Source organism: Pleurodeles waltl, chromosome 3_1, assembly GCF_031143425.1.
Source record: "Pleurodeles waltl isolate 20211129_DDA chromosome 3_1, aPleWal1.hap1.20221129, whole genome shotgun sequence".
NCBI classification, from domain to species: Eukaryota; Metazoa; Chordata; class Amphibia; order Caudata; family Salamandridae; genus Pleurodeles; species Pleurodeles waltl.
The window spans coordinates 1,451,620,068-1,451,647,322 of NC_090440.1; positions in this window are offsets into that span (position 1 = coordinate 1,451,620,068).

A 27,255-nucleotide genomic window follows, 5' to 3' on the forward strand; every position below is an offset into this window, starting at 1 on the left:
AGGCCCCCAATGGTCCGGGCTGGTCATCTAGATCCAGTTGGACAGAGGTGCTGTCATCACTGTGGGCCTCTTCTGTGGGTGGAGTGGACATGTCTGGACCCTCCTGTCTGGTGATGTTGGGTAGGGATCCTGCAGGGGTGGAAAGGCATGATTATTGCATCTGTGTGTGGCATGGTGTGCAATGGGTGGGTGACCGTTTACCCCAGTGCTGGAATTCCTGTGTGGGAGCTTGGGTGATGATGGTTTAGGGGGGTGTATGGCTATGTGCAGTGTGCATGCTTTGGTGATGGGTGTCCATGCTTTGTTGTTGCATGCAGGGCTTGGTGTTGGGATGTGTGGTTTGTGATATTGGTACATTTGTGAGGAGTTGGAGTGATAGGGGTGGTGGCGAGGGTAGGGGTATGTGATAGCATGCAGGTAGGGTGGGGGATGTAATAGTTAAGATTTGACTTACCAGAGTCCATTCCTCCACCTACTCCTGCGAAGCCCTCAGGATGCAGAATCGCCAAGACCTGCTCCTCCCATGTTGTTAGTTGTGGATGAGGAGGTGGGGGTCCGCCGCCAGTCCTCTGAACCGCAAGGTGGTGTCTTGAAACCACGGAACGCACCTTCCCCCATAGGTCGTTCCACCTTTTCCTGATGTCCTCCCGATTTCTTGTGTGTTGTCCCACTGCGTTGACCCTGTCCACTATTCTTCGCCATAGCTTCATCTTCCTTGCAATTGAGGTGTGCTGCACCTGTGATCCAAATAGCTGTGGCTCTACCTGGACGATTTCCTCCACCATGACCCTGAGCTCCTCCTCCGAGAACCTGGGGTGTCTTTGCCGTGCTATGGGGTGGTGTAGGTGATGTGTGGGGTGGTGTGTGTGGTGATAAGTGTGGTGATATGTAGGGGTGTGTTGTGTGAGGTGCTTGGAAGTTGTGTGGATGATGGTGTTATGTGCCTGTGGATGCTGTTGTACTTGCTGGTGGTGTCTCTCTCTGTGCTTCGTTCTCATTTTGTGTCGTAGGGGTTTGTGGGTGATGTGGCTGTGTGTTTTATATTGTATTGGGTGTGTGTGGGAGTGGTGTGTGTATGTGTATCAGGTGTGTGTATTTTGAATTGTCCAATGTGGCTGTGTTTTGTAAGAGTGTGTGTATTTTGAGCGCGGCGGTGTGTACCGCCAATGGAATACCGTGGTTGAAAGACCGCCGCATGGATTCGTGTGTCGTGATAGTGTGGGCGTATTTCTGTTGGCGTGACCGTGGAGGTTTTGTTTTCGCCAGTTTATCACTGACCTTTGGTGTGGCGGACTTGTGTGGGTGTCTGAATTTTGGCGGGTTCAGAGATGTGGGTCATAATAGCTGTGGCGGAATTCCGCAGCCGCGGCGGTGTGTTGGTGGTCTTCTGCACGGCGGTAAGCGGCTTTTACTGCCAATGTTGTAATGACCGCCTATGTGTTTGACACTTATGGAATTGTAATGATAACTCCTCTTTAATGGTAAAGTCGGATTTCTCATTGCAACTTTGAAATTTCCACTTTTAGAAAGTTGGCATTTGCCTGCCCTCAGCCCTTTTGCCTGCTGCCTGTCTTGGGTCACATGACTGGGTGTAGCCGACAGACTTTGTGAATTCCTCCCAGACAGCCACACAATAGAGGGATTAGGTGTGCCTCAATGGGCCATAAACTGGCAGGATGGGGGGTGGAGCTGAGCATTACCCCACTTTACCTGAATAGGCTGTGTTCTGTCTCCTCAGGCCCAAAGAACCTGTATTTCACTGCAGCCAGCTTGGAGCAAGGGCAGGAGATTCAGGAAATTCCAAGAACTTCAAAGAACTGTTCCAGAAACATCTCCCACCTTCCAAGAGAAGGGCACCAGAGTATAAAACTAGGACCTTCAGACCCACTCTTCAGTCCACTACTGGACTTGTGGAAGGACTCTCAGAGGACTGCCTGCTGCTGTTACCTGCTTCTAAGCGTTAACGTTGCAGACCCTCGTCCTTAGAAACACTGGTGAATGCTGGGGGGTGAATTCCCACCTCAGCCGGCTACACAAAGTTACTGCAGGTCCTGAGCTGCTGGTGAAGGGGAGTGCTTTTAAACTCTAATGTGGCAGCCCCTCCTACATGCAAACACTGGTGAATGCTGGGGGAAGGAAGTCTCATGTCAGCCAGCCACCCACCCAAAGTTACCTTGGATCATAATCAAATGTTAGCAGTTATTAAATGTAATAAAGTAACCCAATGTTATCTCATGGGAGCAGTAGACCCTACAGTAGTGAAAATTAATTTAGGAGTTTTTGAGTACCAGGAAGCGTAAAAGTACACATCCAACCTTTTAATTACAATTCACTCTGCCCTATGCACTAACTAGGGCCTACCTTGAAGGTGACTTATATGCAATAAAATTGGAATGTAGGGCTTGTCAAGGAGGGTATATTGCCAAGTCAAATTAGCTTAAAACTGCATTCAGGCTGCAATAGCAAGCATGGGACGGATTTTAACGGTATACTTATGTTGGTGGTAAAACATGTGTTGCAGGGCTACTAGTAGCATTTAATTTACAGGCCTTGCCTATCTGATATTTCACTTTACTAGGGAATTTTAAGTAAATTAAATAGATCTATTAGACTTGTAAGCCTTAGGGTGGTCATCCCCACCAAACCTTTGGCCTACTTACCTCCAATTATTGATGGTTTTTGCTTTTGTTGGCCTTAGGACTCTGTGAACTGCTAACCAGTGCTAATGTGCTTGTGCTCACATTGCTGCAATGAGGAAGCGCAAAACTCCTGTGCCTTCCAAGCCTAGTTCCACTTCTTCTTCCCTGGACAGATATATCAAACATGCTATGGGTGCTTTAAACAATGAAATACAGCATGAGGAGCGCCGTCTGCTGCTGTATCGGTAAGGACTGGTTGGCTGCCTAGAGCCCCCTTGAACTCCCAGAGGCCAGCCCTGTTGTTGAGCCCGGCATGTACATTTTCATCCAAGACTGCCTTTCTGGAGGAGGCTTGGCCACCCCTCTTGGCTGATGCTTTTAGAAGTTCCTGAGGTACTGTAGTGTTTTGTTTGTTTGATTGTATTCTTTGCTGCAATGAGGAAGCGCACAAATCCTGTGCCTTCCAAGCACAGTTGCACTTCTTCCCAGGACAGATATATCAAACATACTATGGGTGCTTTGAACAAGGAAATAGAGCATGCAGAGCGCAATCTGCTGCTGTATCTGCAAGGATTGCTTTGCTGCCTGGAGCCCCCCTTGAACCCTCAGAGGCCTACCCTGTTGTTGAGCCCTGCATCTACATTTTCACCCAAGACTGCCACAAGTGACTCAAAAGGCTAATTTGCTGGCCGGCTGTTCAGAGCTTCAGGGACATAACAGGATTCTACCAGCTTGAACCTGCACCTGGACCCAGCCTGAATGAGTCCTGAACCCCCAAGAGGTCTCTGTCCACTTCTAGACCCTTAGTTGTGCTGCTAAAAAGGTGTCCAGATAGCCAGTTTTCAAAACTGAGGATAAAATGTAGCCAAAACCTGTTGTGAGAACCATGAGAAAATCGGGACCAACCTCCTCAGCGATCCTCCCTAGATGTTCTACTGACTGGATTTGTTTTGTTTTGGTGTCAAATAACTTATTAAAATGTACTCTACTTCTCTAGATCAGTGTGAGATGTTTCTTGTGTTGTGTTTCCACTTTATTACTGTTTGCGTGCTGCATAAATATTTTAGACAGTGCTTCTAAGTTAAGTCTGACTGCTTTTTGTGCCTAGATACCAAGGGTTAAGCACAGGTTAATTTAGTCGCATGTTGTGGTTCACCCTGCAAAAGATTGTGGTTGTTGCTTGACTAATGCTCACACCCCAGTCAATCAACATGCCGATTTCTCACAATGCCAATCAGGTGTATTCCAATCTGGTCATGTTTTAGGGAGTGAGCACAAGCAAAGTGCACAGAGTCCTAAAGCCAGCAAAAACAAATTCTGCAAAATAGGAGGATATAGGCAAAAATGCTTGGGAGTGACCATACAGAGAGGGCCTAGTCCAGCAAAGATCCATCCCAATTTCTCAGCAGATTGAAATAAGCAGACTTGCCTCACACATAATGAATCCTTGTTAGGATTGTCTCTTTACCAATCAGAAAATTATCATTTATTATATAACATTTCTCCTATTCACTTTCATCCACAAACTCAACCTTTATAGGCTGATGGCTCATGAAACTCACCTGTTCCTTTTTCTTGTGTTGCATGCTCAACCCTGGATGCACATTTGACAATCTAAATTCTTCTTTAACCCTTAATCTGCACTCTTATCACTCTTATCTTTCTTTCAACTCTCCAATTTCTCACAATTTCAACACTCCTTTTATTGTATCCTTTTACGAAATTATGCTCCTATTTACTCACACCACATACATAGTCCCAGTTAGTACTTTTAATTTTCTGCTTAGCTTGTGCTATTGTATTAACCATCTACCATATAAAAGACCCTTATCAATACCATTATCTTCAGAAATTGGTCAATCTTTATTTTCCCTGCTTTTATTGTTGTTTATTATTACACTGTATTTGACACAAAAATTCCAATAAAGAATTATTGATAAAATAAAAAATAAATAAAAATATAATTTCAAAAAATGAAATTGATAGATCTTCTAACGAGAAGTTGAAATCCAACAAGTGAGGACACAAAAATACATTTTTGTTAAAACCACTGACAAACATATTACAGACTAAACCATAAAATATAGTTAGCTGTAAGTAGGTAGAACCTTCATCTGCAGAAGAGGGAAGAAATGTGCACACATAGCAGTTATTAACACCCATAATTTCAATGTATTCATTAAACATTTTAATACAGTTATTACCATGAAATCCACTAGATGAACTGTCCCTATGTCACAATGTAATATAGTTAATTCAAGGTTTGAGGAAACATATGCCACCAGAGAAAGGAGGAAGAAAAACAAACCAACTAATATCATAGTATCATTAATAGGAAAATCAGACAAAAATATTGTAGCATCTGCTATATGCCATTTTCTGTTGAGGCTAGAATACAAAAAAAAAATGTATTGTGAAACTGCAAAAGTCAACAAACATTTTCTTTAAAACAACAATAAATTTCTCTTCTGTTTTTCTTATTTTATTCAAAACAACAATAAAAAATCAAAATAATACTTAACAAGAGCCTTTCCTTTTTCAAGTGTTGGTTCATTCAGTTCATGCTTTCAAAATGTGTTTTTTCTTCTTTTCCAGATTTCCCAAAACATTTTCCCCCAGTTCAGTTTTTATTCTTTAACAGTCTTTGATATTTTTCAAGGTGGTTCTTCTCCTTTTGGGATCACTTCCAGGTTCACTTTCGAAGGTGTATGTAGGATATTTGGCCCACATGGTTTATCCCCAGTTAAATAAAGCAGAGGCACTTGTTTTGTGTAGTGGTTTTCTTGTCATTTCAAATCAGCAGTGAGGATAGTGTCCTGGTCTTCTAAGTAAGGCAGATGTTGGTCTTCCTGAAATGGGCATCTGGACTTCAGCACAGGCCTTGTCGTGACAACCACTGGTTTTCCTCAATATAAGACATATGGTAGCAGGTAAGGACAGTGCTCTGATCCGTTACAAGTTCCCCACAGTTGTTAGTTGCACCGTGGCCTTTAGAGTGAGGAAGCTAAAAGTATACGATTTCAGTGGTCCAGAACAATAAGGTGCTCGTGCTCACATATTGCCAAGAACATGCATGGAGTGGTGAATGAATTTCTATCTCATTTGCACACACAAAAAATGGGGGAGTTAACTAAGACGAAGATCTTTTCTTTATCCAGGTGAGGACTGCATTACACAAACACTGGAATTCTCCCTGGTTGGAAACAAAAAACAAAAAAAACCTGAAGGCAACCTGCCTCCTGCCCCTTCTATGGTGGTTTTTCTTTTGTTTTAACTCTTGCTCCCCAGGCTCATAACTGGATATTCACGTGCGAGAGCCACGCTCCTTCGGTAGCATGGCTGGGATCTTCTTCCGACCTGCAGTGTTTGTAATCTGGTTCTCTCAGTGCAGCAATCCCTTCCTCAGTATCAGGCAGCAGCCTCGGCATCTCTCATCGAAGGCAGCCATACCATCTGTGTTTCTCTCCAGAGACCAAGGGTTCCAGGGATCTTCTTCCTCAGAGTCGACAACGATGACGTCCTCTTCTGGGTTGTGCCTTTTTAGTTCCGTTCGACTTTCACCTCCACTCATTGGCCACATCTCCTGCCCAAAGGACCGTCCTTGTTTAAAGGGACAGAGTCCAGGTATATGAACATCCCACTGTACAGAGTAAAAAGTTTGCTCTCCCGGTTCCATAACCAACCAGGGCGATCACACAGAGGACCTGGTAAGTCCTCGGGTTTGTGACAGTGTATTGTCAACAATTTATTGGTCTGTAGATTCCTGGCTCTTGCTCTTCTTCTTTTTTACATACTGATGCTAGTTACACCCCTTCAGGTGAGACATATTTTCTATTTAGAGTTCTCTTTCTTGCTGGTCTTTCAGCAGCTGGTGATTCAATTTCACTATTCTCTGAGTCAATTTCAGTTACTTCAGTCCCTCCACTGATTAGCTTTTGCCTCTCATTTTGTCAGTGTTTTCTTCTGGAGGTTAATCTCAATAACTTTTTTACTTTGCCCTTTCTTTTAAATGTATAACTACTCCTGAATCTTCTCCACTCACTGATGGACTTGAACTTCTATCAGCATCAGTAACATGGTTCACTCTGAACTGCTTTCTTCCTCTTGAAGTTCTTGTGACTCAGGTTTTTAACTGGAGTTTCACACTGTTTAAATGAGAGATTACTTCTTCTTGCTGCCACTCTTGCCTTTGACTTTGACATTTCAAGCTCTTCACTCTGATCCACTTTGAGACTGAACACCACTGCTGCTAGTAACTTCATCGGGATCCTCACTTTCATCAACCAGAAATTCTATCTAATTCTGTTCACAAGTTTACTTTTTGAGTTGTTTTTCACTATCAAGTCATTTTTCAAATTGTTCACCCCCTCTGGATCCACACTGCAAACTTAAGCCTTTTTCTATGAATTAGTAGTTGGTTTTGCTATTTCTTCATCCACAGTTTTCACTCCTTTCAAGTGTGCAGGGTGGATTTGCTGTGGGATTCCAGCATATTTCACAGCACGTGAGGAGGGTCATGGCTCCTTTCCTCAAGGTAGCTTTTACAAATGTGTCTTTTAATAATAATTCAGTTGCTTAGGGTCAATGTGTGCCATAGAGTTTCTTTCATCTGTGTAGATGCCAAAATCACCTGTGAGAAATGGATTTCCACAGCTCAGCTAGACCAGTAATCTGGAATGATGTCATCAGTAATTGAAACACGTTTAGCTGAAGGAGTATAAGCCAATCTTATTGCTCTGCCCATCAATACCTCGCAGGTTGAGAGACTAGTTTTTTTGTCAGGGGTACTTCTGATACTCATCAAAACAAAAGAATAGCATCTGGCCACTTCAAACCAGTCGAAGCACATACTTTGGACTGGACAATTTGGTATTTATGGTTCCATTCTGTCTCTAAACTACTCCAGAGATGTTTTAACGTTAACTACAGTGAAACCTTTAGTTAATTTTGAGAATAGTACAAATCAACTGAAAATGTTCATTCTTAAAATTTGAGTCACGATCTAACTCAATGGAGGTAGGCAGGCCAAATCTTGGCATTAATTCCGTCAACAAAAGTTTGGCAACTGTCAAGCTGTCTGATGTCTGGGTGAGATAAGGCTTGACACATTTAGAAAACAGGCAGACAATCACAAGAATGTATTTAAGACCATGGTAGGTTAGCATTTCAACAAAATCTGCTTGAAGTCTAGTAAAAGTGACCTCTAATTTGCCAAAGTGGCTCAATACATCACCAGTGTTATGTACTTGGTTATTCTTTTGACATGTTAAACAATGGCAACACAAATCTTCAGCAACATTTCTAAATGTTGTATTCACGCAATACGCACTAAAAGTCTTCACCATGGAATCTCTTGTGTGTGTGACTTGCTGTTCAAATACCTGATTATGAGATGTAACATTGTACCAGGTGATACATATTTCTATTCAGGAGTAGCATACAAGTCCTGATAATTTCTCTTGTAACCTAACACTTCCCATTTTCGTTTCTCATCTTCTTGAGCTTCCCCCTGGAGGTCTCTCACTTTGCTGAAAGAAGTCTGAACTGGATTTACCAAGTAATTGCTCACATTTTCTGTATTTATGATAGTTTCCTCCTTTTGACCTTGCTCAGTTCCTTAAATCACTGTCTCATTCTCAAGTACATAATGGGGGTTATTCTAACTTTGGAGGAGTGTTAATCCGTCCCAAAAGTGACGGTAAAGTGACGGATATACCACCAGCCGTATTACGAATTCCATAGGATATAATGGACTCGTAATACGGCTGGTGGTAAATCCGTCACTTTTCCATCACTTTTGGGGCGGATTAACACCTCCTCCAAAGTTAGAATAACCCCCAATATCTGGCCACCTAATCAGCATATTTATTTCCAAGAGTAACCATATCTTTACCAGACTTATGGGAAGCACACTTGACTACAGCAATTTATTTTGTTTGTTGCATTGCCTTCAACAAAGCAAGTATATATGCTGGGCCTGGTGGCTTAGTGAACTAATGTGTCCACTGTAGGGGGCCTGTGTTCAATCTTGTGTTCACAGGTTCAGATCCCAGCGGGTCCACTCAGCTGTTTGTTCTTCTGAGGTCAATAAAATGAGTACCATTGAGTTGGGTAACAATAAACATCTGTTTTTCAGCGCCAAGATACACTTCTGGGTGACTATGCACTTTACAAATATGTTGTATGGAGACTCTTCTTGAAGGGAGCACCAAAAGATGTAATAAAATCCTTTTTGTGGTCACAGCTGCCCTTAATCATGCACGACTCCAAAACTGTATCGGCTGTCTGGTTATGTTGTCACATTCAAATTTTCTGAAAGGCAACAAGCTCTTGACAATGCAACCAACTCTGCCATTTGTGCTGAAGTTACGTTCAGCAGATGTGATGCTTCAAAGAATTCAGAAATGGAACATACTGCATAGACAGCCCTCAGTCCTCCATAATGATCGCTTAAACAGGAACCTTGGAAAGCAGGCTGTAAAAAGCTAAGTCCAGTCCTTTCACTCCTAGGACGGAAGCAGCAGGCAGCAGGCCAGCACAAGAAAGCAACTGGACGAGTGGCAGTCCCTCCTACAGTATCCAGCTCTTCTCCTTGGCAGAATGTCCTCAGTCCAGAAGTGTTCTAACTAGGTGGTGTCAGAGGTCCAGTACTTATACTCATTTCTGTCTTTGAAGTAGGCAAACTTCAAAGAGAAGTCTCTGTAGTGCAAAAAAAATGCCTTCCCTGCCTAGGCCCCAGACACACTCCAGGAGGGTTGGAGACTGCTTTGTGTAAGGACAGGCACATCCCTTTTCAGGGGAAAGTGACCACCCGTCCCACCACTCTAGCACAAGAAGACCCATCAGGATATGCAGGGCACACCGCAGCTCCATTTGCCCCCTTTGTGAGACTGTCTATAGTGAATTCCCAAACAGCTTAAGGGAAGAAATGAATTATGTATCAAATCATTGCACAATTTAACAAATAGACATAAAAACAATCTATCATCCATCTTTATCCCAAAAGAGTGCAGAGACTAAAAACAAATGAACGCATAGTGTTTGTGAACGAGTTTCCCAAACCCGGCACATGTGAAACACACACAAAACACAAAGAAAGTAGCAGCCACAATATAGGCAATCCTTTTTTAGATCCAATTACATGAAGTCAATAATTCTCATTAAAGAATCCGATTTAAATATGTAGGTCAAAAAGCATAAATTCTGCTGCTGCATTGTCAACGGTGTTTCAACCTTAAACACTTCAGGTCATCACCAGGACAAAAGAATACACATGGACAACGTGGTATTTTTTGTCTATTTGTTAAACTATGCAATGATTTGATATGTAATTGATTTTCTTCACATTTTCGCTGTTGCATATGAATTTGCTGTTGCCTAATTCTTTTCAAATGAATACATTTTGAGACATTGTTGTTAGTATCAGTTTGAAAAGTGACATTTTCAAACTTACAATTTAGGAACCAACTTCACCAAAAGATGTGTTTTCAAATTGTGAGTTCAGAGACCGCAAACTCCACATCTCTATCTGCTCCCAATAGGGAATTACACTTAAAAGATATTTCAAGGCAACCCCCATGTTAACCTATGAGGAACATAGTCCTTGCAATAGTGTAAACTGAATTTAGCAGTATTTCATCTATCAGGACATATAAAACACACCAGTACATCTCCTACCTTTTAAATACCCTGCACCCCGCCCATGAGGCTGCTTTGAGCCTATTTTAGGGGTGACTTACATGTAATAAAAGGGAAGGTTTGGGCCTGGCAAGTGGTTGCACTTGTCAGGTTGGTATGGCAGTTTAAAACTGCACACGCAGATCTGCAATGGCAGGCCTGAGCCATATTTACAGGGCTACTCATGTGGGTGGCACAATCAGTGCTGTAGGCCCACTAGTGGCATTTGTGGCACTATACTAGGGACTTGCCAGTAAATCAGATATGCCAATCATGGATAAATCAATCACCAATACATTTTAGGCAGAGAGCATATGCATTTTAGCCAGCGACGGCAGCCACAAATCTCAAGGGGATGGGCGGGTGAGAAGAGAGGGACAGGGGAAATAAAACAATAATAATAATAATAAAAAGAAACCTTCCTGTGCAGCTGCCTCCACTGTCGCCAGCGGCCTCACTCCTCTTCTGATGGTGTCCCAGCAGTCTCTGGGACACCAGCACAGGCTCCTCATGCAGTCCTGTCGCTGCTCTCATGCTATGCCTAGCATGAGAGCAGTGCCAGGAATGGTCTGAGTGGCCTGGCCAGTGCACTGGGCTCTGTCCTGTTCCTCCAAACCCGGCTGTTGGAGAAACTTAATTGTGCATGTCAGTTTGACCGGCCGTTCAGTTTGGCCAACCTAAAACGGCCAGCCAAACTGACATGCACACTTAAATGCACTCCACTCCTCCCTCCCATGGCTCTGCCCCGCACCTACCTGCACATGCTGGCTGAGCCAGCAGCTGAAAAATAACGATATTAAAACATAGTTTTATTTTTCAGCTGCTGGCTCTTAGTCAGTGGGGTGATCCTCCTTCACCATTGCATAGGAGCCGCCCCTGACTTTAGCCCTCGATTAGCAGTGGTAAAGTGCTCAGAGCCCCAAGGCCAACAAAAACAGGTCAGAAACAGTAGGGGGAAGAAGGCAAAAAGTTTGGGGATAACCCTGCAAAAACGGCCAGGTCCAACTGACACTACAACACAACCTGGAATAGAGAAATGACCAGATAACTAAATGTGACATATTCTTTGGACTGTGTGTGAAGAATGCGAGATGGATTTGGCACTGATTAAGTTTGTTATGGATATATGTTGGGGAGTACTGGTTCATAGTTTGTTGCACCCAGTATATTGTAAATGTGGTTCACTTCAAGATGGACGATTGTTACACAATAAATCTATCGAAACTTTCTAGGATTCCCTAACGTCACATGGGCCAATAGGAGTAGGCATGTTCCTTTTTAAACTGACCTAGAACTATATGGCCGTGTTGCTGTCGGTCTGAATAGGGTTTGTCAGGATTATTCAACTGTATAGGCGATAAGATACTGTGGCTAATACATGTTTGTTGGGTGGTGGCCCTGTCTGTCCCTGATGTGGGGTGGGTTTTGTGGCAAAAAAAGATGCTGGTGTTCACGTGGCTTGGAAACAAGCATGGGAAGGAGAGCATTCGAAGTGTTCTTTTGGAGTGTTCAATGGATATCTGCATGTTCACACTTGATGCCCGCGTGGCTGACGGGAATAAGTGAGGACAGTCAAATCAAGGCATAATGAGTTTTTAGTATGTGACTGGTGGTTGTTTCGGTTGGGGGAAACAACTGATAGTGCCTTTGATGGTTCATAAAGCACTGCTTATTTGGTGTTTCTTAATTTTGTATGTATCGGGTTGAGACTAAATGTAATGGAATTTGGAGTGATTTTTAGTTGCACGGTAGCATGGCTGTGCACATGTTGGGGGCAGATTTTCTACGTGAGAAGACAAACTAGAACGCATATAGGAACTTGGTGAAGTTTATATGTTTTTGGTTTTAGGATAATTTGATACGTTCAAATCCTGTTCCAGGAAGCATAGAATATTGGAATTCAGAAGAACAATACTGTTAGAGTGAATAATTTACATGAGCTATTAGAATAATTGATGCGAATGAAATTATTTTATTGAAGCATAGCCTTTTTTGTATTCATGAAGTTTATGGGGTATGCTTGTATCTTAAAGTGTGCAAATAGTTGGCATGTTGATTATCATTCAAACACCTCGACCAGTAAGGCAGATTACTAACTTGAGTTCATGTCATTTACCCTCTCATAACATAATATTTCCATATTAAACACGCTTGACTTTCCCTATTTATTTGATTGTTAAGTACTAACTTTTGATCATGTGGGTTGGAATTGTGGTGACACTTATTAGCTTATATAAGTTCAGGCCATTGGGTATTATGTGACAATTGCTAACATGATTTGCACATTCGGGGGTGATTGATTCTTGTGATATGTTTCAATGTTGTTATTTGTAAATATTGTGTGTAACTGTCTCTTTATTTCCTTGATGACATCCTGTTGTAAATATGAAACGTGCTGGCTCTGCTGATCAATTGTTTTAATACATTGCTAAGAAGATTGAAGACAAAATGGAACACAAAATGAACTAGTCTCCTTGAACGCGTTAATGGCCTGCCTGAGGAATAAGTAACTATTGGAATTAAGAAACTCGATACAACTGCAATTACATTGATCGAAGAGATTGTGGATCTTGCAGCGCATATGTTTTGGAGTGTGCCTCTCCTTTTTGTATTTCTTCAGTTGTATAGGATGTCAGTGTTTAGTGGCAGTAAGACCTCATAGAGCAAGCACCAGAGCCGAAGATTTGCCGGACTTTTAACCAGTGAAGTGGAACATAAGCACTACTGGCTTGCTTGGTTTTGTTTTACATTCTGATGTGTTGCTACTTTTGTTTCCCTATGTCTTTTGTGTTGAATGGGTGGCAGTTGACCATGTGTTTTTTGGGGGACATGGCTGAAGTGTGTAAGGATTGGGTCACACATATGTTAGTAATTGGTGTCAAGTGAGAATCTTACTTGGCCTAATGACTTTCACAACCTTGCAGCTGCTGGTGGAGCATGGCGTTGAACACTGCTCCGTGGGGAGAGTTTGAAGCATGTCCTGAATTTGCCACCGGGAAGTACAGCTAACATTTCCCCTCACACACTTCCTCCCTCCCTACTACTTCCTTTCACTCACCCTCGCATTATTTACAATTCGGTGTCCTCTTACTACATGGCCTGTTCTTCTGCTCCACTTAAAGTGTGTGGAAGCAGAATTCCCAGCGGTGGTCCATAGCGAGGTTTACCTCAATGCGTCCCTCCTTTCGGTGAAACCCGTCTTCGTTTTCGGTGGAATGGACGGCATCTTCTCAGTCTGTCTCTGTGCTGCTGTGAGGCACCAGGAAAAGACCATTAGAGATTCTGTATTTCTCGGTGTTAATGTTTCCTGGCATCAGTGCTTAATACGGAAAAGAATGAGTGCCGGTCAGAAGCCGCGCAGTACCAAGGCTTAGACTTGAATCCGGTTCCTGCCGATTTAATCTATTGCCAATCACTCCCTGTCGCACCCATTCTTGCATGCTCCTCGTTATGTCTTTTTAAGTCTATCTCAAAGTATTTCCGCTTTGTTTTTCTCTCTCTCGCTCTTGGTTAATTATGCAAAAAAAACAAGACCAGCTTCCGAAAAAAGAGTGTTGGTGGCCCCGACTAGGAAAACACCGACTCAAATTAAGCACTACCTGGTGTGCTTATTTGTTGTAACTAAAAGTGTGACCTCATTACTCTATCCGCCATTCTGTTGTTTCCACTGCGTAATGCCCCTGCAAAAGATTTGTGAATTCATAGGTATTTGGCGGAACTTTTCTTTCCATGTTCGCTCTGCTTTTTCTCTCCACTGTTTATTCTGTACTTCTGTTTATTTCTGTCCCTCTGTTTCTTGCGTTCTGTTGGGGTCGGTGTTTATTTTCCGCCCTATATCTCGAGTTTGAACACCAGGATGTCTACTGGCGACAGTTTGTGCTAACAAATGGTTGTCCTGAAAATCGCATATTAACCCTTCCCTGTTGAACCTCCCTGGGGCTCCACTGTGATTTCTGCACCTGCTGATGTCAAGCACTGAAATCTGTAGGGATTTCATACCCAGTAAGACTCCAAGCAAAGACTGTAACAGAAGAAAAAGCTTCCCCCCTGAGTAGTCAATACATATTTAATTTCACTGAAAACAAGACAGTAGATATTACTCTGCTTCGAATCGACGGTGTAGATATCTCTGCTCCTCGATCCCCTACAGTGAATTATCAAGAGTATTTTAGGAGCATGGCTACGCAGCCTTTGGCAGCAGAGCTGCAGGGTGCAAGCCGAGCAGTTGGCACCATACCTTGCAAGCTTAGCCAATCACGTGTGGGTCAGGTTCAATGGTAGGTGTGCAGCCGAGTCACATTCCTAGCGAGGACGGTAATGACCTGATCAGCCACATTCCTGCGGAGTGAGGTGAAACTCTGCTGTACAAACAATGCTTGACAGTGCGGTAAGCGCCGGTCATCTCTGCAACGAAGGTGGTTAACTCTATCCTTCCCAGGTAAAACCTGGTATCTTACCAGTAGCTCTAAACAAGGGCTGCTCACGCTGTCCAGTCTCTCGTGATCACCTAAGCGCCTCATGGTTACACTCTAGCATGACAGCCAGGGACTTAGGTAACGATAACACCCGTTTTCCAAGTTTTCCAAGCCAATTCACTTCTTGTCATAATCAATATTACATCAAATGCAGTGGGGTAACGCAAAACAAAATGATCCTCCCCCGGCGAATGTGAACAGGGGCCACTGAGTCTTCCATAACTCTCTCATGTTCATTGGCCTTGGGCTAAATGGGGGCCCCCTATATGACCGAGGGGGCCCTGAATGGTGGGCCCACCCTGAACTGCAGGGGCTGCAGGGAGCCTGAGCACATGGTGTCCCTCCCAGCACATAAACAATCATCCCTGTAACAGAGGCACCCGTGCACTATGATGCAATGGTGCCTGCATTGTCGCTAGGCAGCAGTTTGTGCGCTAGCACGGAGGAAAGTGCAGGGATGCATCATATTTCTGTAAATATAACACATTCCTGCTCTTTCAAAATGTCACAGCATGGCGCAGCAAGCTGGCGTGCAGCTCCACGCTGCATAATTTCTTCACAAATGAGGCACCTTAGTGTTAGAGGGATTCAGTTTTAAGTGATGAGACATCATACATTCTTAGATAGAGTTGACTGTGGTGGCAAGAAGTGAGCAGTCATGTGCGGAGAACACCTGAGGTAGAGTTGGGTGTCATCAACATAGAGGTGATAAAGGATCCCTGCCTCTCCTAATTGGGCTCCTAGTGGCTCAAACTAAGCATTAAATAGGGTCAGAGCAAGGATAGAGCCTTGAGAGACACCCTGATCCACTACCTTTGGAGTTAAGATACCGTTTTCAATTTTTATCATCTGAGATCCCCCAACCTTTTTGATTGAAAAGCCTACCTGCAATATTTTGAGTAACTATTGAGCCACACGAGCAAAGGAAGCGAGTCCGGCTCCCCCAAGGAGGGTTAGTGAAAATTAAAGTAATAGCGCCAAATGGTGCATTTTACAGTCTAATTTGTTAGTAAATGATGACAAAGTCATATATTTTATTTATAAGCATTTCTGAAGTCACACTGCAGATGAAAACAGAGGAGCTTTGTGAAAGCTCAGTTTTCGGCTATGAATGTGTTCTATATATTTCACGGCCCATACACCATCTGCTATGCTTTCAGTGCCGCAGACCAAAAATAGGACAACCTGAATCAAATCTATATCACTGCCTACCATCTCTTCTCAATCAGATTTTGAAGTTAACTTTTTAAACTTAGTTCCACGAAATGTACTTCCTAATCATCTGCTGTGCTTGCTTTGTGCAGATGGTGGACATAAGCACTCAGGTTTGGGGGGCTAGAACTTAATTTTTGGCTATACGTCTTTGACCCAGAGAAGAAGGCAGAAAAGGAATAAAGGAGGAGGAATAGAAATGTAGGAAAACAGTAACAATGGGCGAAAACAAGCCTGGACTAGCATTGTCATATTGCAGTGTGTCTACCATAGTCCGGGGGAAGTATCCCTGCCAGAGTGTTTGGTTAACCATTGAATGTGACTATTCGTTGAATGTAAATGTAAATGGATATCCTGAAAATCTGGAATAAATCCTACAATCATGGACTCATCTTGGATATCACTGGCATGTGTGCTGCTACAACGGCCCACTGCAGCCTTCTGCCAGTCTGAATGTGCTATGAACCTAAAGTTGCTACAACCCATATTTAAATGTTGATCACGGCTGTGTGAGGGGGTAACGTGTATCCAGGTCTGCCAACTATTGGTTCAGAAAGTGTATCCATGCTAACTGTTCGGGAATCCACCTACGTCGAATTTATAAGAAATGGTTATAAATGTGAATAATGTAAACAATCAGTGGTTATCATGGACACCTGGCATGGATACAGCTCGACTGTAGCCCAAGGGAGTATGGCGGTCAAGGACTCTGCCCTTGTGCTGGCTGTCTGTTTACCTACCTTGTTTTCTTTGTGATGCAGTTTCTATTTGCTGATTGTGTTATTTTCGGAACAACAGTCCTCTCACAGCACTTAGCAACGATTTCGTTTGCAGATAATTGCTCAGTTGTTAAGGAACTGTTGTTAGTATACAAAGAAGCATTCTTAAAAAAAAAGGTGAGATGGCTGCATTGATGTTTCTAAGGGTAATCTTCAACATAAACCATTGGAGCGCACTTCCTCGTGCTTAGTGGTTGATTTACAGTGTAGATGTCTACACTTAACGTAAGCAGGTGTAAGTCACAGCCACATTTAAACTGTTCAACAGCTAGCGCAAGCCAGTGCACTATAAGCACGTAACTTACACGCGCACGTGCATGGAACTTACGTCAGGGGTGGTACAGGTTGGAAGATGAAAATATTTTTCTTTTAATTGAAATGACCTTAGAAATACATTATCAATAGATGAAAATATTTCAAAATTTAATTAGTTAATAAGGGCCATTTTCTAAACTTCAGCTGGCATATTTTAGTCAGTGCGTCGAAGGAGGAAACGCCTGGCCAGGAAAGAGGCATACGTGTGTTATTGAGTAAGCCCTACACACTTCCTGTTTCTTTCTTCCAACATTCGTTGTGCTATTTTGGTACAAAATATGGAAAGTTCGCCAAGTATATATAAGGCAGGACACATCTAAGGTTCGGCTGTTTTTAGCATAGTAGGATCAGTCTTTGTAATGTCACATGCTGAAAGACCCAAACAACTGTCACTGTATTTCTGTGATTTCCCTGGTGTAACCGACTACATTTGAAACTGTCCTCTGAACTTACGGTTCTTTGAAAGTTCAACCTTTAGTCCAACGCGCTAAAGCTTGGTGAACCTTTGTTTCCCTGCCTGCAAGTGGTACTAGTCATTTGTAGCGTATGGGTTTATGGGCTTTGTACAATATATTTTCTAAGGGAGATATAAAGGGAAGTTCCTAAGTCTGAATCCAATAAACAAAATTAGATACCAGGTTTCAGGATCGTATATATTTGCTCCACTTTTGGACAGTATTGCCTGGGTGTTGTGTGGTTTTACACTGTAGCTGGAGAACTTTGCACTGGTGCTATGTAAGTTTGCACTGGTTTACATCAGTGTAAGGCAACTTAAAGTGGGATTGGGCAATTTTGACTGGTCAGGAAACAAGATTTGCACCTACTGATGGGTACAACATGCCATTTTCACCTCATCGTTAGTGCAAATAGAGTTATAAAAAGCTTTTATATAGCTGAACAACCCAACACATTTTATATTAACTAGCACCAACAACCATTTCTAATAAGTGGCTCAAATCAATTGCTCCTAGGTTCAAAGGTGTTCAGTAGATGTCCAAGAAATCACATGCCTGCAGACAACAAGCCAGTGCTATCAACAGTGGAAAGCTGAGGAATACAAATGCTACAGTACAATACAGTAACTTGGTTGTGCTTTTGTTTCCTATTGGGTTGACCCTGCATGGAGTTTGACCCTGCATTGCATATGTACACTGTTTGTTTAAAGGTGCATTTCAGGGGTTGAGTTTCTTTTGCTCTTGGGCGTACACCACATACATTATCGCTGGTGGACTCCATTGATCTATATGTTCAGGATTCTAGAATTTTCTCTACCTTTAGGAAACTGACCACTTCTAAAATGGTAGTATGCACATCTGTGTCTATTTGTTAGACTCTCTATAACACGTATCCTTATGGACAGTGACACTTGTTGCACTATGCTTGGAGCATTTCTCTGACCTTCATATACCTCACCTGAGACCTCACATGTAAAGCAAACTACATCCAACACCTAATCAACTGACACAAATTGGAGCACTTCATGGTTTCACAGGGGTATGGAGCTCTATATAAATGCTATAAAACAACTCAAAGCTGCAGGTAAACAAAAGACTCCTCTGTTGCCTTTTGTTGTTTTGTTGTTGTTTCAACACCCTTGGCACAAAGATAGCGCTATCATTGTCGAATTTAAGAGTTTGTAGAATCACTGGTTGACAGGGCTCTTAATGACATTTAGCCTTAAAATATTGATAAAACAGGTTACAGAGATATATAGGTAATTGCAAGACTGAGCATTATGAGCCCAAGAGCTCTTAATTCAGGAAAGTTGGCCCAAGACCTTAATAATATCCTTGAAATAGTAGGAAATAGTTTGATTTTTCTCTAAAACAATCCTTCTGTGCCATAAGGCCAGAATTCTAGGATGAGCACAGGGGCAATGGCTCCCCTCTTCTCTGCCAGGGCAGATGTAAGCTTTAGTGTCAAGCATAATGCACCAACTAACTTCATTGCTACCAAGCTAGTCTAGTCAAACTGAAAGGTGTCCAAAGTTACTAGTTGGCAGGGATTGGCGGTATCTTCAGCATTATAAAGCAGGTAAAGGCAGGTTGGGTGATTTCTATGCAATGATAAACATCAGCAGCATGGAACCAACTGCCCAGGAATCAGGGTACCTTGCCCAAGACATTGTAACCGGTCTTCATGTAGTAAGGGGTAGTTTGAATGTTTCCATTAAAAGTCCCCACGGGGCCTCAACTTCAGAGTTCTTGCATGAACAAGGCATGTGAAAGCCCATTTGTCCCAGAGCTGACTTGAACCACACTGTTCAGCAGGCTCATTTAATGCACTTTGCAGCTTGGATCAGCCATTCAGAGAGCTGAATCATGAGTTTATAGAATCAGAAATAACATCTGGGACCCTATTCTAAAGGGCCTTTGAATCATAAGGGCAATGTGTTCCCACTTTCTATGCTCCCATGGCACTTCAATATCATAGAAGGAGGTAACAGATGCTGGTGTAGCCCATCCGTAAAACGGATTGCACAAAGACTACATCTAATGTCAGCATGATCCAAGATTATGGGCCAGATGTATCAAACAATTTTGAATTTGCAAAAGGTGCGAATCACAAAATTCGACCGTTTGCAAATCCAAAAATGCCTTTCAAGATTTATGAAAGGCATTCGCAGTGCAATTTCAATGATTCGCTAAAATATTGATTCCCTGAAATTGCGACTACATTTAGGGAATCCTAAATTGCGAATCTTTTAATAGGAAATTGCAAAATGGGAATTCCTGTTTGTGATTTCCAAAGCACATATATCATGCATTTACTAAATGCAAATTTGGCATTTAGGAAATGCAATTACCACAAATTCAAGTTTGGTGGTAAGCATGTGCAATTTCTAAAAATGCATTACAAATGCTTTTTAAAAAAAGATATGTAGTGCACACATGCCCTTTGGGCATGTGTGCACTTTACATGTCCACAAGTATGTTTTTTGGGGTGCATCAAAGGGGGCCTTAGGCTCCCAGCACCCTGGGGTTTGCATTACCCAATTTAAGAATTCCTAACAGGAATTCGCAAATTAGGTAATGCAAAACCATTCGCTCCTATGGGCCTACAGGCCCATAGGGATGAATGGAATCCCATTCCCTAATTGCGATTCGGTAATTGCGATTGTGGGCCATATGTACGAACACATTTTCCCATAGACACAGAATGGGCAAAACTGCTTGCTACATCTGGCCCGTGACTTTTAAGAAATCACTATTACCAAATCACAATTTTCATACATCCCATTTTGCATTTCTTAAATAGTTATTTCTTAAAAATCGCTATTTAGGAAATGCATACCGGAATGATGATACATGTGGCCCTATGTTACCTCATTTGTAAGGGGGGGTGGCTCTACTGAAATGAGGGAACATTTTGCCTCTGCACCCATGCTGAATTGTGAATTCTCACCTGCATTGGGGGCAGTGTGTTAACAGCAATGGTGCACTGCAGAGCTAACCAGTGCAGTTATCATTATAAATAATATGTTCTATGTCTGGACAATAGTATTTTGATCAAAGTGTACTTGCTAGAAGTGGGAGCAGAATTAATGGAGTGGCCTCAGAAGGGGCAACCAGAGGAATTTAGATAACTTGTGGAGGCATACATAAAAACTATTTTTCGCAAGGCTGACAAGTCAGAGAAGATCTAGGCTAAGATTGCAGAAGATGAACCTTACCAATTTTATGGCATGCTATTGTTATAGCTGAAACAATGAAAATAGGGAATGTCTCCTCTTACTATGTCTCTTTTTTCCCCCTGCTTTCCCTACTAACAATGAAAGTTTCTATTGCCTGCTAGGAAATAATGTAAAGACAGGAGGATGCTTCCTCATGTAAACTACAAACAGCAAGAGTCCCAGGGATCAAAGAAAGAATATTGGCCACACATGCCTGGGGCAGAATTTGAGTGACAGAGAACAGCCAAATTCACTCAGGTTCTATCAAAGTACCAACCTACCAAGTGCTTCATTTCTTACCCTCATATGTGCACAATGCCAGTCTGGCTTTAGTTTGAGCTACAATATGATTACAGCTTGCCCAGATGGTGCTAACTTGCCTTCGGGAACCTCCAGGAGCATGAGGCGGTTTGGGGCATGAACCTGTGTTCGCAGTGTTGGGTTCCTTCAGCCTGCAGTAGTAGTTGCAATCTGGGGCATTACAGATGGTGTTGCCTCTACTCAGATTTCCAGCCTTGGTTGCTTTTTCTTTCCTTACTCATAAGGTGTATTTGTGCAGCAGAAGGCAGTATCCCTAACTTTAAGAAAGCTACATTGTTCCTGTTCTTATCACCAACTCCATTGTATCCCTTTTTGCATCATTTTACTTATTTGAGAGCATATTTGATCTCGGTTTGTTGTAGATTGATGAGCTTTTTCTGATTAACCTGCGTTTTTTGTGTACACAGACCCAGCAGCCCAAGTCCCCTCTGATTAGTTTGGTGCTATGCAGAAACTAATATCTTCTAGTACTGCTTTGCTCTCTCACCTGAACGGTATTTGGACAAAATATCGTGATACAAAACTATAATGTCAAGAAGATCAGAAGGTAAAAAATACCATCGACATGAACCTCAAAGGTACAAATATTGTTTTAAGTGTTGTTTTTAATATCGTAAAAATTATTGGTTTAGAAAATATTGTTGTATGCTATATTGTTTGATAGTGTTAATTAGTATGCAGTTTATTGTAGTGTGTTTCATTCTATATGTTTATTGCTTTTTTATTTGTGTTTTTAGAAAGAAAATGTATTAGTTATGAAATTGTTGAAAATTGTATCTTTAGTACTATTAAAGTTTATAATGGTTTTGTAATTATTTTACTAGCAGGATATTGGGTTTTTATGGGGTAAGAGTGGGGAGAATCTTAAACGTGCATATTTTAAAGTACATTTATGTTAAATGTTTAAATGATATGCAAATAATTATTTATAATTACTAATTTTATTTTGTAACAATAAATTTTTTTTAATACATTTTAATTAATAAATAATTAAAATACATATTAACCATGATAAATACAAAAAAATGAAAGATTAAAAATACACTATTTAAATATTTTACCATTTAAAATATATAAAATAATATTTTATACACAAAATAATTAGGATTTTTATATAACAATTTTGAAGTTTATAATCTTTTGGAAAAATAAATTCAAATAATGCAAATATTATTTTTGTAATTATAATTTTATATTAAAATATATTTTAAAATTTTCAATTACAAATTGGTTTTATAGTTTTTTATTATATGATTATTCATTTTGAATGATTATTTCTTCCTACTTTATGGTTTATTGTTTAGGAATGTTGCCAAATATTTTTTTTTTTAAATAATTATTTATAGTATTTTTTTATATGTTAATGATTAAATATGACTATATAGTTTCATAGTTTTGGTTAGTGTGTTCTGGATTACATTGTAGTTTATTTTATAGCGAAAAATTGTGGTGAGTATGGAGTATTGATTGTGTTTATAAAATGCTTATTTTGTATCACCTTTTAGAACATGTTTTAGATTGCAGTGGAAAAAGTATACTCCACCTATATGGTGTCCAACAACTTCTTAAAGTAGGTTTATATTGGAGTGGGAATAGTAAATGTCACCGATTGAGTGTTCAACACCTTCCCCCGTATGGCTGGCTGGAGTGAGAAAAGCAATTGTCACCCCTTTGGTTGCTTGCTTTTCTGTTGGATGAAAAAAATGTTAGTTTCATTTTGAATGATAATTTTCTGGTAATTTGTTGAGTTTGCGGTCGTTAAGTTTATTTTTACTCGCTGTTTATAGTTTTCTATTAATTCATGTATACTTACTTTCTTATATCTTTTTCGCTTGCTTCTGATAGTTATTTCTTTTTATGGCAGTTGATCACATTTCGTAGTGTTTTGTTTTTTAGGAAGTCTATGTAAAGAGATAGAAGTTGAAGAATGTTTTATTAATTAATTCCTATTTTACCGTTTTACACTTATTAACAAGTATATCTTAGTTTAAATATAAGTTTTATTTACCGGCTTAGGTAGTTGTTTAGATGTTATATTTCTTCTTTAATTGTCTGGTCAGAGAATCAGTCTGAATGTCCTTTTTTTGGCAGTGTTTATTGTTTTTTTTTTAACTATCTAGTTTTTTAAATGCATGTGCCTTTTATGTTGTTGCTTTGTTTGTCTGATTTTATTGGCTGAATCTGTTTATACTTTGATGTTATGATGTTATTGATTGACTTAGTTTTAGTTTGAATTTTTTTGATCAGTTATGTCCTTCTATAGTAAATGCTAATTTATGTTTTGTTGATAATGTAAGATATATTGGGGCATATTTATACTTTGTTTGCGCCGAATGTGTGTCAAAAACTTTGACGCACATTCAGCGCAAACCATGCCCCATATTTATACTTTGGCGCACGACCCCGCAGACGTCAAAATTCCATCATGTGCATCATTTTTTGGAAGCTGGAAACTGCCTTGCGTTAATGATATGCAAGGTAGGCGTTCCCTTCCAAAAAATGACTTTAAGGCCTGTGCGCCTTATTTATCCCCCAGCCTCATTTTGACGCACTGGAGGGGGTGGGCCTTAAAAAACAGCGCACAGCCTGATGTGCGCTGTTTTTTAACGCCTGGGTCAGGGCAGGCGTTAAGGTATCTGTGGGCTCGGAAGGAGTCCAGAGGTGCTCTCCCCTGCCCCCAGGAACACCCCCTGCCACCCTCACCCACCCCTGGAGGACACCCATGGATGGGAGGACCCATCCCAGGGAAGTAGAGGTAAGTTCAGGTACGTATTTTTATACATTTTTTTTAAGTGGCATAGGGGGGGCCTGATTTGGGCCCCCCTACATGCCAATATGCCCAATGACCATGCCCAGGGGACATAAGTCCCATGGGCATGGCCATTGAGCAAGGGGGCATGACTCCTGTCTTTGCTAAGACAGGAGTAATGTCAATGGGGATTGTGCGTCAAAAAAATGGCGCAAGTCCGGTTTGAGGCCTGATTTTAGCCTCAGACCTGACTTGCACCATTTTTTGATGCACAACCCCCATTTTCCCATACGCCGGCGCTGCCTGGTGTGAGTCATTTTTTTTTACTCAGACCAGTCCGCAGCAGTTGGCGCAGTTGTGCGTCAAAAAGTATAAATATGGCCCATAGTTTGAAAATCGGGTTGTTTTCTGGTCTGCCCTGACAATAAACACTGGGTGGAGAGTTACTTTGCTGTCCTGTTTATTCTGGAGTGCACATTTATTTATATATATATATATATATATATATATATATATATATATATATATATATATATATATATATATATAGATATATATATAAAACACCTTCAAAGCAGGAAAAATGCGGGCACTTCAGGAGTAGTGGGAAGTTTTGATTCATTAATCCAAAACTTGAGATTGGACCCAGCCGCATATATATATTGACTGAAAAAAAAACAAGGGTGCAGGAAGGTTATAGTTAGGCTCACATTTTAACCATACCAAACCACAGAAATTCACCAGTTTTAGTTAGAGTTACCTCAAGTAACTATAATTCGTGCCCTAAGGTAACTATAACTTGCGCCCCCGCCTTGTACAGTTTTTTCACCAAAACCTTTACAGCAAATATTACATTGATATTATCAACGATGTTATGAAAGATGGCATGATTGCGGTAATTTGGGGGGGTAATTTGCAGTGCATGGCGAGGACACGAGTTATAGTTACTTGAGGTTACTTGGGATAACTCTAACTATAACTGGTGAATTTCTACAATTTGGTATGGTTAAAATGTGAGCCTAACTATAACCTCCCGGTAATCTTTGGTTTTCTCAGTTAATTTCTATGTGTTTTCTTTTAATTATATTTCCTAACTATAACGGCCCTGTAACCTTTGTTTTTTAAGTGAATTTCTACTTTTAATGTACAGTCATTTTAATTACTATATGTTAATCTAACCACTGCCATGCACGGCCTTTGGCCCTGAGGCCAACCCCCTATATGCACCGAACCGTGCACATACTTCACTCATGCACAGGGGAGGTTGTCTGCAAGACCTGGCCTGCAGCCAGACCCTGTGGCCAGCACCCACCAACCACTCAAACCTACACTGTGCACAGCCCTTTTGCTGTGAACAGCGGGAGTCTCTGGGTGTGAGAATAGGTGTGAGAGGGTGTATCTGGGGTGAGAGTGGCTGTCAGATTGCCTGTCTGGGTGTGAGAGTGCATACATCAGTGTTTAAGTGGGTGTGTCAGTGTGTGCGCAGGTCTGTGAGTGGCTGTATGAAGGTGTCAGTGGGTCTGTGAGTTTGTGCATGAGTGTCTGAGTGGGCCTGTGAGTGGGTGCATAAGTGTCTAAGTGGGTGTGTGAGTGGGAGAAATTGATTGAAAGAGAGACAGAAAGAGAGAAAGAAAGTGAGAGAGAGAGAGAATTTTTTTTTAGGCTTTAATATCTCATAAACTTAAGATATTTTTGTTTGATTTACCAAAAAATGTATTTAATATTTTTTTAAAGTAAAAAAAATTTTATTAAAAAAAACAGAAATGAGTCTACCTGGACTCGAACCCCCATAGCTCAATGTGAAGGTTTGCAAACCTTCACACAGAGCTATAGGTTTTTTTTTTTTTTTTTTTTCACCCTTTGTGGGCTATGTGAGACCGCAAGGGAACCCTCAAGGGCTCCCCGCGATCCCTACTTTTTTTTTTTTTTTTTTATTTACATTTTTATTACAAAGCCCTTTACGGGCTCTGAGGGACCGCAAGCCTGCGATCCCCACCTTTTTTTTGTTTAAAAAATTTACATTTTTATTACAAAGCCCTTTACGGGCTATGAGGGACTGCAAGGGAACTCTCAAGGGCTTCCCCCGCGGGCCCTTCTTTTTTTAAAATACAAAGCCCTTACAGGCTACCTGGCACTGCAGGGGAACCCTTAAAGCTTCCCTCACCGTGCCAATGCTTCAGCAACTATGGACCTTCTTTGACAGCAGCTCCATGCTTGCTGAAGCATTTCATGTCTGTCCCCTACCTCTGTGCAGGGGTCAGAGATGAAACTTCGGATTTTGACAGTGGGACCTGCTTTTAAGGTCCCACTGTCAAAACCAGAAGTGTTTGCTGTGGCTTGTCTGCCACTGCAGTGCTGCAGCCAAGCCACAGCAAACAGCTGTGTCCTGGGGGTGGGCACGTCGGGACATAGCAGGAGCCAGCCAGAGGGAGTAGTGGTCCCCAGGCCCATCACTGGCTCCAAGACAGGGGCCGCATGGCCCCCTCAAACAAGAACTTAGCCCCAGGGGTGGTAGTCCTCCGAGCAAGGGGGTCCCATAGCGACCTCCTTTGTTTTTGTAAACATTTGCCCCAGGGGTGGTGGTCCCCGGGGCAGCAGGGAGATGGCCACGCGGCCCCCTCAAACAAAATAAATCATTGCCCTGGGGTGGTGGTGGTCACCAGGTCAGCGGGGGGCATCGCACCCCTCTCTAAATAACGTGTTGCCACGGGGGATGGTGATCCTCAGGGCAGCGGGAAGGGCAGAGGGCCCCCCCACATTAATTAGGAGATGAACCCGGGGAGGTGGTGGTTGCCTCATATTACATTAAAGCCCTGGGGAGGTGGCAGTCCCATGGACAATGGGAGGGGGCCAGGAGGCCATCCCCCACTTTAAAAAAAAGCCCCTGGGACTTGGCCAACCCAGGCATTAAACTAAGAAGAGCTTTTTTTTAAAAAATAATAATTTAGGGGCGGATTCACGGATCCACCGCGTTTCCTCTCATAAAATATTTTTTTTTTTTTAGCCCTGGAGCGGTCGCTTTAGGACCCAACCACCAGAGCTAAGAGGTCAGGGTGTTCTTACCCTGGCCACTTTTGTTTCTTTTTGTTTTTGTGGGCGGGACTCAGCTTCAGCCGAGTCCTCAGATGGCTGCCAACACTTAATTGTTATCAGCCAATCAGAACTCAGCCCGTCATCACTAGGGGTTGCGAATCCTTCGCATCCATAGATATGCACATTTCTTTTCCCCTTAATTTCTCAAAAACTACTGAACATAATTACACTAAAACAAGAAAAGCATCCTTTCTGGACCAGGGCCTCCCTTCATGTCAAATTTGGTGTAATTCTGTCCAGTAGTTTTTGCTCTATTGCTGTTCAAAATACCTATGGAAAAATGAATGGGGAAAACATGTTTTGGGTTCCCCCTTTTTTCTCG